Here is a 12,449-nt window from a genome sequence, read left to right on the forward strand (position 1 = left end):
CCAGAAATATGTGTGTCTAGGGGAAAATGAAGCTCTCAGGTGGGGACTTAGGAGAGTGGTGGTCCCCAAGTCTGCAAAGAATGCCCAACCCTTTCACAGGGTAGGAATTATCTCCATCTCTTTGTTAGTTTTCACATGTCCCCTACAACTTGTAAACTTATCGCTCAGAAGCTTTGAACAAAACTGTGTGCTTCTGTTTACAATAGCCAGGACATGGAAGCAACCTAGATGTCCATCGACAGACGAATGGATAAGAAAGCTGTGGAACATAAACACAATGGAATATTACTCAGCTATTAAAAAGGATGCATTTGAATCAGTTCTAATGAGGCGGATGAAACTGGAGCCTATTATACAGAGCGAAGTAAGTCAAAAGAAAAAACACCAATATAGTATATTAAGGCATATATATGGAATTTAGAAAGATGGTAACGATGACCCTATATGCGAGACAGCAAAAGAGACACAGATGTAAAGAACAGACTTTTGGACTCTGTGGGAGAAGGCGAGGGGGGGATGACTGGAGAGAACAGCATTGAAACATGTATATTATCATATGTGAAACAGATCGCCAGTCCAGGTCTGATGCATGAGACAGGGTGCTCAGGGCTGGTGCACTGGGATAACCCAGAGGGATGGGATGGGGAGGGAGGTGGGAAGGAGGGTCAGGATGAGGAACATATGTACACCCATGGCTGATTCATGTCAATGTATGGCAAAAACCACCACAATATTGTAAAGTAATTAGCCTCCAATTAAAATAAATTGGAAAAAAAAAAAAAACTGTATGCTTACCTTAGTGCTAAGGACCACAATTGCCAAATCTAAGCCTGCCATACTTCTGTGGTCCAATTGCCAGCTGGGGGCTGGTATTTAGGAGAAGCTGTCAACATGTCTCTACCCAAAAAACCATGTTGAAGTAAGCACCACACTCCATGATGTGCTGATCACTCAGCTAGTCCCCACCCACCACCCCACTTCTGTGCTCACCTCTATGAACACACACTAGCTATGAGAAACAGCAGCTACCCAGGGACCTGATAGTTCAGCAGGCCCTGGTTTCCTCTTGGACAATTGATTTTTTGTATAGGGTATGATGTTCCAAAGTGCCACGAAGCTGCCCATGAGTTTCTCATTATCTCCATTCAACAGGCGTAGATAGCACTCAATGTCTTTCTATACTGATCTTCCGGGTGGCTCAGACAGTAAAGAATCCACCTGCAATGTGGAAGACCTGCAATATTGGGAAGATCCCCTGGAGGAGGGCATGGCAACCCATTCCAGTATTCTTGCCTGGAGAATCCCCAAGGACGGAGAAGCCTGGCAGGCTACAGTTCATGGAGTCACAAAGAGTCGGACACAACTGAACAACTAAGCACAGTACTGATCTTAGAAAAATCAGTCTCTCAAACAATGGCTCCCTACCCCGTGCAGTACCTCTGTATCAGTTATATAAAGGCACTCTCTTTAGGAGAACTAATGAAGAAGAGGCATTTTCAGCTTCTACTCATCCCCTTGCCAGGGAGCCCCAGTGAGGTGCACAACCTTATGCAGTAGATCTGCTCTCAACTCAGTACCAGCTCTGGGTTTCCTGTGGGTTGAGGGCTACCTCTTATGGTTTATCCTACCTCCTGGCTAGCATATGTCACCAGGGTGTGAGAAAAGTGATTTAGAATAGCTGTTTCCTTGCTGCTGCTGCTGCTAAGTCGCGTCAGTCGTGTCTGACTCTGTGCGACCCCATAGATGGCAGCCCACCAGGCTCCCCCATCGCTGGGATTCTCCAGGCAAGAACACTGGAGTGGGTTGCCATTTCCTTCTCCAATGCATGAAAGTGAAAAGTGAAAGTGAAGTTGCTCAGTCGTGTCCGACTCTTAGCGACCTCATGGACTGCAGCCTACCAGGCTCCTCCATCCAGGTAGGACTTAAAAAGAATCAGGCCTCCTCAGAATTATCAAGGTCTGAAAAACTATATATGTAAAATTCTTTTTAAATAGTGTCATCTCAGAGATTAACAAGTACCCTCAGTTTGATCCCTGATATGTAAAGCTAGATGCCCTTTGTTGGTTCCCCAAACCACCAATCTGCCCTGAATATGAATATCCTACAAACAATGGCCAGCCTTCCAAGGACCAGGTGTGGTGATGGTTATTGAAAAGAATATGAAGAATCTTCCAGGAGCTCACAGCAAAGCTAGGGATTCACAGAACACACACATGCCAGAAATGCCTAACACTAAGAGGAAAAAAAGTTGCAAATAACAACAATAACAAAAACCAACACATCACTGAGGTGTGTGACAACTTCAAGCAGAATAATAATCCTTAAAGGATAAGAGAGTGGAGGATGCAGAAAACATATTTGAAGAAATAATGGCTGATGGTTTTCTAAATTTGATGGAAAAAACTATAAACCCATTTTATCTAAGAATCTCTAAGAGAAAGAGGAAGAAATATATACCAAAGCACATTAGAATCATATTGCTCAAAATTCATGATAAAAACAAAAATCTTAAAAGTAGTTGGGAGGCAGATTGAGGAGGGTAGGAAAGACATGTTTAGACAGGAATAAAGACAAGGATTATAGTAGACTTCTCACTGAAAATAATGCAAAAGGATAATGAAATAACATCTTAAAATTAATGGGAAAAAACACAAATCCTACCAACCTGGAATTCTATACACAGCTACTGTGTAATAAGCAACCTGGTGGCGTTTGTCCCCAGTTCCTAGGAAGGTGCCTCTGCTGCTGCTGCTAACTCTGTGCGACCCCACAGATGGCAGCCCACCAGGCTCCCCCAGCCCTGGGATTCTAAATCTTTGCAATTTCCCAGGTGATAGGAGTGTCTTCGTTATTCATGGTGGGGCCAGACACTTCATGTAAATAAGATGAGGAACCAAGGGAACAGAGAGCTGAAGCTTTAAGCCATCTGATATTACTCTGGCCTCCAGGGGTGCCAGAGACTGAGTTCAATCACATAGCCGATGAATCAATCAATCATGCTTACATAATGCAACTCCAGAAAGCACTATGGACGCCAGAGCTCTGATGAGCGTTCCTAGTTGATAATACTCTGCATATTGTTACACATCAGTGTGCCAGGAGAGCGAAGCATCTAGACTTCACGGAGAGAGGCACCAGAAACTTCACACACGGGACCCTCCCAGACTTCACCTTAAGTGTCTCTATTTTTACAGAGATATATTAAGCGGCTGGTTCTTAATATATCCTTTTTGCTATAATAAAACTGTATTTGTAAATATAGTTCTTTTATGATTTCTGCAAGTCATTCTAGCAAATTATTAAATCTGAGGAGGCAGTGGGAACACAGAACTTGTATCCAGTTGGTGAGAAGTATGAGTGGCCTGGGAACTGCCAATCATGCCAGTGATGTCTAAAGTAATGACAGTTTTGTGGAGGACTGTGGCCATAAACTAAGTTCTGCCCATTTCTGGGCAGTTAGTGTCAAAAGTCACTGTACCAGTGAAAATATTCTTAAAAAAAAAAAAAGGTGAAATAAAGATATTTTCAGATTTAAAAAAAGCCAAACAAAATCCTCAACAGAAGACCACACTACAAGAAATAGTTTCAAAATGTCCTTTAGGCACAAGGAAAATAATACCAGATGGAAATATGGATCTACACAAAAGAATGAAGAACACTGGAAATGTTAACTCCATGGGAAAATATCTAAGATTTTTTTCTTATTATTTAAATGTCTTTAAAAAATAATGTTTAAACAAAAATAACAAGGTAATGTGAAGTTTATATCATATATGAAAATAAAAAGGTTGAAGACAGTATAAAGGCTGGGAGGGTAGAAACGGAATAGTATTATTTTTATGCTACATGTGAAGTGGTTTAATATGGTGATAAAAATGTATATTATACATGCTAATCCAACTACTAAATAACAGAGAGTTACAGCTCATAAGCCAATAGAGGATATAAAATAAAATTAAAAAACACTCAGTCCCAAATGAAAGAGCAAATAAAGAAAAAAACAGATGGTACAATAAGAAAATAAATAGGAAGATGATAGATTTAAACCAAAACATTATCAACAACAATAGCAAATGAAATAGTATGGTGGTGGTGGTGGTGATTTAGTCACTAAGTCGTGTCCAAATCTTGCGACCCCATGGACTGTAGCCTACCAGGCTCCTCTGTCCATGGGATTCTCCAGCCAAGAATACTGGAGTGGGTTACCATTTCCTTCTCCAGGGGATCTTCCCAACCCAGGAATCAAACCCAGATCTCCTGCATTGCAGGCAGATTCTTTACCAACTCAGCTAAAAGGCAGCAATTAAAAGATAGAGATTGATGTTGTGGGGAGGGAGGTGGGAGGGAGGTTCATGTTTGGGAATGCATGTACACCCGTGGTGGATTCATGTCAATGTATGACAAAACCAATACAGTATTATAAAGTAAAATAAAGTAAAAAAAAAAAAAAAAAGATAGAGATTACAAGTAATAAATGCTGGAGAGGGTGTGGAGAAAAGAGAACCCTCTTACACTGTTGGTGGGAATGCAAACTAGTACAGCCACTATGGAGAACAGTGTGGAGATTCCTTAAAAAACTGGAAATAGCACCGCCTTATGACCCAGCAGTCCCATGACTGGGCATACACACCGAGGAAACCAGAATTGAAAGAGACACATGTACCCCAATGTTCATCGCAGCACTGTTTATAATAGCCAGGACATGGAAGCAACCTAGATGTCCATCAGCAGATGAATGGATAAGAAATCTGTGGTACATATACACAATGGAGTATTACTCAGCCATTAAAAAGAATACATTTGAATCAGTTCTAATGAGGTGGATGAAACTGGAGCCTATTATACAGAGTGAAGTAAGCCAGAAAGAAAAACACCAATACAGTATACTAACATATATATATGGAATTTAGAAAGATGGTAACGATAACCCAGTATGCGAGACAGCAAGAAAGACACAGATGTAAAGAACAGTCTTTTGGACTCTGTGGGAGAGGGAGAGGGTGGGATGCTTTGGGAGAACGGCATTGAAACATGTATAATATCATATATGAAACGAATTGCCAGTCCAGGTTCGATGCATGATACAGGATGCTTGGGGCTTGTGCACTGGGATGACCCAGAGGGATGGCACAGGGAGGGAGGTGGGAGGGGGGTTCAGGATGGGGAACACATGTACACCCGTGACAGATTCATGTTGATGTATGGCAAAACCAATACAATATTGTAAATTAATTAGCCTCCAATTAAAATAAATAAATTTATATTAAAAAATAGATTGTAAGCATGGATAAAAAAGAACTTCTTAAAGAAAGTATTGATATTCATAATATTGCAAAAAAGAAAAGATTGATCTCAGATATTTCACTGATAAATTCTACCAAACATTTAAGGAAAAAGTAATACCAACTACCTACAATCTCTTTCAACAGAAGCAGAAAGAATATTTCCTAACTTGTTGTATGAGACCAGTATTACCCCAATACCAAAACCAGATAAAGACATTACAAGAAAGGAAAACTATAGACCAGTATCTCTTACAAACACAGATGTAAAAATCTTCAACAATACATTAGAAATATAAAATCCAACAACATATAAAATATTATATATCATGATCAACTGGAATTTACTCCAGGTATGTGAGTCTGGTCCAACATTTGAAAGTCAATTAATATAAGCTACAACAACAGACTAAAGAGATAAAAACACATAATTGCATCAACTAACACAGAAAAAGCATTTGACAAAATCTAACCCCCATTCCTGATAAAAACTCTTAGCAAACTAAAAACAGGGGGGAACCTCCTCAAATTTGGAACTTCCCCAAAGTAGATAAGAACTTATCTACTTCTGTAGCTAAGAACATCTACAGAGGCTATGCTGCTAAAATCAGACTTCACTGGGAGAAAGTGGATGATTTCCTTTTCGGACTGAGAACAACGCTAAGGTGCCCCCTCTTACCACTCCTATTCAACATCATAGAAGAAGTGCTAGCTAGTTCAACAAGACAAGAAAATGACATAAAAGGTAAACAGACGGGGAAGTAAGATATAAAACTGTAGATGAAATGATTGTCTATGTAGAGATTAAAGAATCAGTAAGAACCAAAAAATTACTCTTGGAATTAATAAGCAATTATAGCAAAGTCACCGGATACAAGATACATGGCTAATATACAGTACAAGTCAATTGCTTTCCTTCATAACCAGCAATGAAGAATTAGTAGCTGAAATTAAAAACACAGTTATACAATTAACACAAAAATGAAATGCTTACATATAAATCTAATAAAATATATATACAATTTATATGCTATAAATAAAACTGGTTAAAGAAGTCAAAGATCTAAATAAATGAAGTGATACTGCTTGGTCATGGATTGAAAGATGTAATGTTGTTAAGCTGTCAGTTCAACGCTTCCCTAGTGGCACAGTGGTGAAGAATCCACCTACCAATGCAGGAGACGTGGGTTCAATCCCTGGTTCAGGAGGATCCCACATACCACAGAGTCACTAGGCCCATGCACAACTACTGAGCCTGTGCTCTAGAGCCCAGGAGCCACAACTGCTGAGCCACTGAAGCCTGAGTGCTCTCGAGCCAGTGCTCCACCACAAGAGAAGCCACAGCAATGAGAAGCCTGTACCCACAACTAGAGAGCAGGCCCAGCACAGCAACGAAGACCCAGCACAGTCATAAGTAAATAAATAAAATTATTTTTTTAAAAAAAGAAGTCAGCTTTTCCCACCCAGATCTATGGAGTCAATTTTAATCAAAATCCCACCAAACTAGTTTGCAAATATAAACAAAAGGATTCTAAAGCTTACCTGGGAAGGCAAAGTAACCAGAAAGTCAACACAATACTAAAAATAAATAAATAAACGATAAAGTTAGAGGACTGATATAACTTGATTTCAAGATTCACTATAAAGCTATAGAGATCAAGACAGTGTGGTATTACAGTCTTGCAATGGTTAGAAAGAAAATCACATTACAGAAAGTTAATCAGGACGAAAAAGCAGAGGGTGATGTCTAAGATGAAGGGATAAGCTAAACCTCAGAAAAACAACTAAATGAAGTGAACACAGGCAACTTTCCAGAAAAAGAATTCAGAAAAATCACAGTGAAGATGATCCAGGATCTCAGAAACACAAAGGAGAAGATGCAAGAAATGCTTAGCAAAGTCCTAGAAGAACTAAAGAACAGAGATGAACAATACGCCAGAAGGAATCAAGAGCAGAAGAATGGAGGCAGATGAATGGGTAATCTGGAGGACGGAATGGTGGAAACCATCACCTCAGAACAAAATATAGAAAAAAGAAAAAAAAGAAAAAATGAAGACAGCCTAAGAGACCTCTGGGACAACATTAAACACACCAACATTCACATTATAGGGGGCTCTGAAGGAGAAGAGAGAAGATATATGGAGAGATAATAGCTGAAGATGTACCTAACACGGGAAAGGAAATACTCAACCAAGTTTGGGAAGCACAGAGAATTCCAGGCAGGATAAACTCAAGGAGGAACATACTGAGACATATAGTAATCAAACTGAAGAAAACCAAAGACAAAGAGGAAATATTAAAAGGAACAAGGAAAAAGCAACAAATAACATACAAAGGAACTCCCAAAAGGTTATCAGCTGATTTCTCAACAGAAACTCTACAAGCCAGAAGGGAACAGCATGATATATTTAAAATGATGAAAGGGAAGAACCTACAACCAAGAATACTCTACCTAGCAAGACTCTCAATCAGATTTGATGGAGAAATCAAAATCTTTCCAGACAAGACAAAAAAAAGTTAAGAGAATTCAGCACCACCAAACAAGTTTTACAACAAATGCTAAAGAACATCTCCAGGCAGGAAACACAAGAGAAGGACAAGACCTACATATAATAAACTCAAAACAATTACGAAAATGGTAATAGGATCATACATATTGCTAATTCCTTAAATGCAAATAGATTAAATGCATCAACCGAAAGATGAAAACTTGCTGGATGGATGAAAACATGTGCATGTATGCACTTCCACTTACCACATCACTCTACTTAACCCCTCAAACTGTATGTAATTATTTTATATTGTTAGGTTAATCATGTTTCCATTATAGCTTGCAATTGTAATTATCTTTTTATTTTTTCACCTGGCTATTGATTGTGAAAACTGATAAACATTTTTTACTATTGTGGTTATGTAACTATTATTTGCTTAATACCACTGTATCATTATTAGTCAACAGAAACTAACAGAATTCTTTATTACTAAAACTACCATTTAATAGAAAAACCTGTAATCAAATTATAAAATCCAGATGCATTTCAGAATTATCTTGGACTTTTTTGAAAAATACAAATGCCCAGGTATTACTTTTTTTCTCCATAGCTCCAGATGTGTTCTAATGAGCAGCCATGTTTAAAAACAACTGGATTATATTATGATCTTTCACTTTTATCTAGTTTGTTTCACTTTTTCTACTTCATATTCAGTACTCCCATTTCATTTAGTTTATGTTTTTCAATTTCTCCATCTCTTTTGTTGTTTCTCAAGCCTTTATCAAATGTAGCAGTAAAGTTCCTATATACATAAATATATAGAGTATGTATAATATATATATTTTAGAAAATTTATGAGTTTTTGCATGGCTAAAAAATGTATGACATTTTGATTTCACTTGTTTGACTTAGTATGAATAGAATGCTAAATTTGTAATTTTTATTCACTCAAAACTTTGATATAGTTCCATGTATTTTGGTATCCAGTATTACTGTTAAAAATCTGGAAAATTTATGGTCTTAGAGATTTAAAAAATCTGAATGAAGCTTGAAATTTCTAATTCAATTCTGAGAATATAAAGAAATACTATGTAAAAAAAAAGGCAGGAAATTAGCATGTGATACAGTATTATTAACTGAAGTACAGATTTTGTTCAAGTTTCACAAAACTTTATGCTAGTGTCCATTATTTGTTTTCATACGTTATTTAAGAGCCCACATTATATTTAATTGCACTGAGCAGTTCCAGCTGTATGCAACAAATTCTAATAAATTCTCTTTTGATTATTATTCTATTATAAATATTTTCTAATTTTCCTTGTTATGACTTCTTAGATACATTCATTATTTAAAAGCGGAATCCCAAATACATGGGATTTTTTAGAGTATCTTTGGTATTAATTTCTCACTTTGATATTAATCTCTCATTAAATGCTTTCTTCTCTGCAATCACCCTCTGTGTTTTTTCAGTCTTCTAACTTCATTGAGGCTTTCAATGGCTAAGTCAAAGATTTCTCTTGGTAAATGTCATGTTGTACTTGAAAATATGTTGGTAATTTTCAAATATCTTTTGATATTGACTTCTAACATTATCCCATAGTGATGAGAGAACAGATTCTGTTATTTCAATACCTTTAGCCTATGAAATGTCTGCACCTTGTTTTATGCCCCTGGATATGCTCCAGCGTCTCCTAGTTCACAGTCTAGGGGAACTTGAATAGAATTTGTATCCTACTGTTGTGTGAAAATAAGTCTTAATTATGTTGAATTGGTTAATAGTGCTTTTCAGGTCTGCTCTATCCTTCTACTCCTCTGTATATTCATTCCATTAACTTTTGAGAGTTTGATATTGAAACTCCAACTAAAAGTCTTAATTTATCTACTTAAAAAATAATTGCAATATATAATGGAACTTTTTTCCATAAAAAAGACCAAAAAATCCAATAAAAGAAATCTGTGTTTTTCAAAAAAAAAAAGAAATGATAGCGTGGTATGGGTGAAAGAACAGACACATAGATGATGGAACAGAACAGAGCACCCAGAGATAAAGAAATGCAACTATATTCAACTGATCTATGATAAAGGAGCTTACGCAGTTCAACAGAGAAAAGATAGTTTTTCCATGAATGGTGCTAATCAGATGTCTGCATGCAAAAAAAAACCCACAGAAGAATCATCTAGATACAACCTTTCACAAAAACTAATTCAACATGGGTCACATAAATGATCCTAATATAACATCTGCCTAAATATAAAGCACAAAGCTATCAAACTTTTAGAAGATACATAGGGGAAAAGAAAGTGACCCTGACTCTGGTGATGAATTCTTAAGATAATGAAACCAAAAGCACGATCAATGAAAAAAATTAATAAGTTGGACTGCATTAAAATAAAAAGCTGCTCTGCAATGCACACTGTTAAGAGAATAAAAAAGACAAGCCATAGACTGGGAGAAAATATTTGCAAAACATGTTGTATTTTGGATACAAAAGACTTGTATCCAAAATAAACAAAGAACTTTTAAGCTCAACAATAAGAAACAAACCAATTTTATAGGGCGAAAAAGATCTGAACAGACATCTTACCAACGAAGATACACAGATGGCAAACGAGCACATGAAAAGTTGCTCAACATCATTTTTCATAGGGAATCATAAATTAAAACCATAAAGGGATGCCCATACACATCTATTAGAATGGCTAAAAAACTGACAATATCTAATACTAATAAGGATGTAGAATAACAGGAACTTATTCATTGTTAGTAGGAATGCAAAATGGTATAAGCCACCTTAGAAGATAGTTTGGCAATTTCTTATAATGCTAAACACAGTCTTATTGTATAATCCAGCAACTGTATTCCTAAGTAATTACTCAGTTGAGTAGAAAACTTTCTGTCCACATAAAAACTTGCACATAGAAGCTGATAGCAGCTTTATTGATATGTGCCAAAACTTGGAGCAGCCAATGTATCCTTTAGTAGGTAGATGAATATAACTGTGGTACCTGTAGACGATGAAATTACTCAGCACTAAAAAGAAATCAGTTATCAAATCATAAAAAGATGGATAATGAATGGAGTCTAAAGGCAAAAGGAACTAGATATACATACTCTGCTCCAGTCTATAAAGATGCTTCCCATGGGACTATGGGGAAAACAATTTTGACACTGGTACTGTGTACAGTGGAATTGAAAAACTAAATATATATGGATAATGGGTGGTTGGAGCCAAATTTTCATCATTTGAGTGGAAATTTATAGATCAGCAAGGGGTAGTAGTAAAGAATCTGCCTGCCAATGCAGGAGATGCAAGAGATGTGGGTTCTATTCCTGGGTCGGGAAGATCCCGGCACCCCACTCCAGTATTCTTGCCTGGAAAATGTCATGACCAGAGAAGCCTGGTGGGCTACAGTCCATGGGGCTGCAAAGACTCAGGTACAACTGAGCACCTGCGCACTCATCAACCAACCTGACCTAAATGACACTTAAAGAACATTACCAAACACATTCTTTTCAAGTAAACATGGAACATTTACTAAGATCATCTTCTGGTCTATAAAACAAGAAGATCCAATAAATTTTAACGAATTCAAGACATACAAAGTATGTTCTGTGAGCATAATGAAACTTAATTAGAAATCAATAATAGAAAGACCTCTGGAGAATCTCCAAATATTTGCAAACTAAACAACACACTTCAGAATAACTTGTGGATGAAAGCAGAAATGCAAAGGGAAATTAGAAAAGTATTATAAACTAAATAAAAATGAAAATATATCAGTTAAAGCAGTTTGATAGCAAGAAAAACATACCACTACATAAATACCTGTACTAGAAAAGAATGAGGGCCTTCCCTGGTGGTCCAGAGGCTAAGAATCTGCTGTGCAATGCAGGGGATGCAGGTTCGATCCCTGGTCAGTGAAGTAAGATCCCACACACCATGGAGCAACCAAGCCTATATGCCACAACTACTGAGCCCATGCCACAATTAGAGAGTCCATTAGCTGCAAGGAAAGATCCTGCACGATGGAATGAAGACTGGACGCAGCCAAGTAAATAAATATTTTTAGAAAAAGAAAATTCAGTTCAATGACCTCAGTTTTTATCGTAAGAAATTAGAAAAAGAAGAGCAAATGAAACCCAGAATAAAGAAAATCACAAAGATAACTGAAGAAATCAATTTAAAAACAAAGAAAGCCTATTTAACCTGAACTATGTGTGTCCTCTTTCTCCTCTGCTTGCCTATATTTGAACACTTGATGGCATTTACCAGAATTAAGGGCACCATATGGTATACATCTTTGTTTCAGTGTCAATGAGGTTAAGTACTTATTAATTTATCATTCTCTCATAGCTCAGTCAGTAAAGAATCTGCCTGCAATTCAGGAGAAGTGAAGTGAAGTCGCTCAGCCGTGTCTGACTCTTTGTGACCCCATGGACTATAGCCTACAAGGCTCCTCAGTCCATGGGGTTTTCCAGGCAACAGTACTGGAGTGGGTTGCCATTTCCTTCTCCAGGGGATCTTCCCGACCCAGGGATCAAACCCGGGTCTCCCGCATTGTAGGCAGACGCTTTACCATCTGAGCTACCAGGGAAGCAATGCAGGAGACCCAGGTTGAACTCCTGGGTCAGGAAGATCCCCTGGAGAAGGAAATGGCAATCCACCTCAGTACT

At 37.5% G+C, this 12,449-nt stretch overlaps 1 protein-coding gene across 6 annotated transcripts in view; it reads right to left on the reverse strand.

Moving 5' to 3' along the window:
• MAST2 (microtubule associated serine/threonine kinase 2) overlaps window positions 1–12,449 on the reverse strand; it is a 206,815-nt gene that overhangs the window by 30,647 nt on the left and 163,719 nt on the right. The gene's annotated exons all lie outside the window — the stretch shown is intronic.

The sequence above is a fragment of the Budorcas taxicolor genome, chromosome 3, assembly GCF_023091745.1.
Source record: "Budorcas taxicolor isolate Tak-1 chromosome 3, Takin1.1, whole genome shotgun sequence".
Classification (NCBI taxonomy): Eukaryota; Metazoa; Chordata; class Mammalia; order Artiodactyla; family Bovidae; genus Budorcas; species Budorcas taxicolor.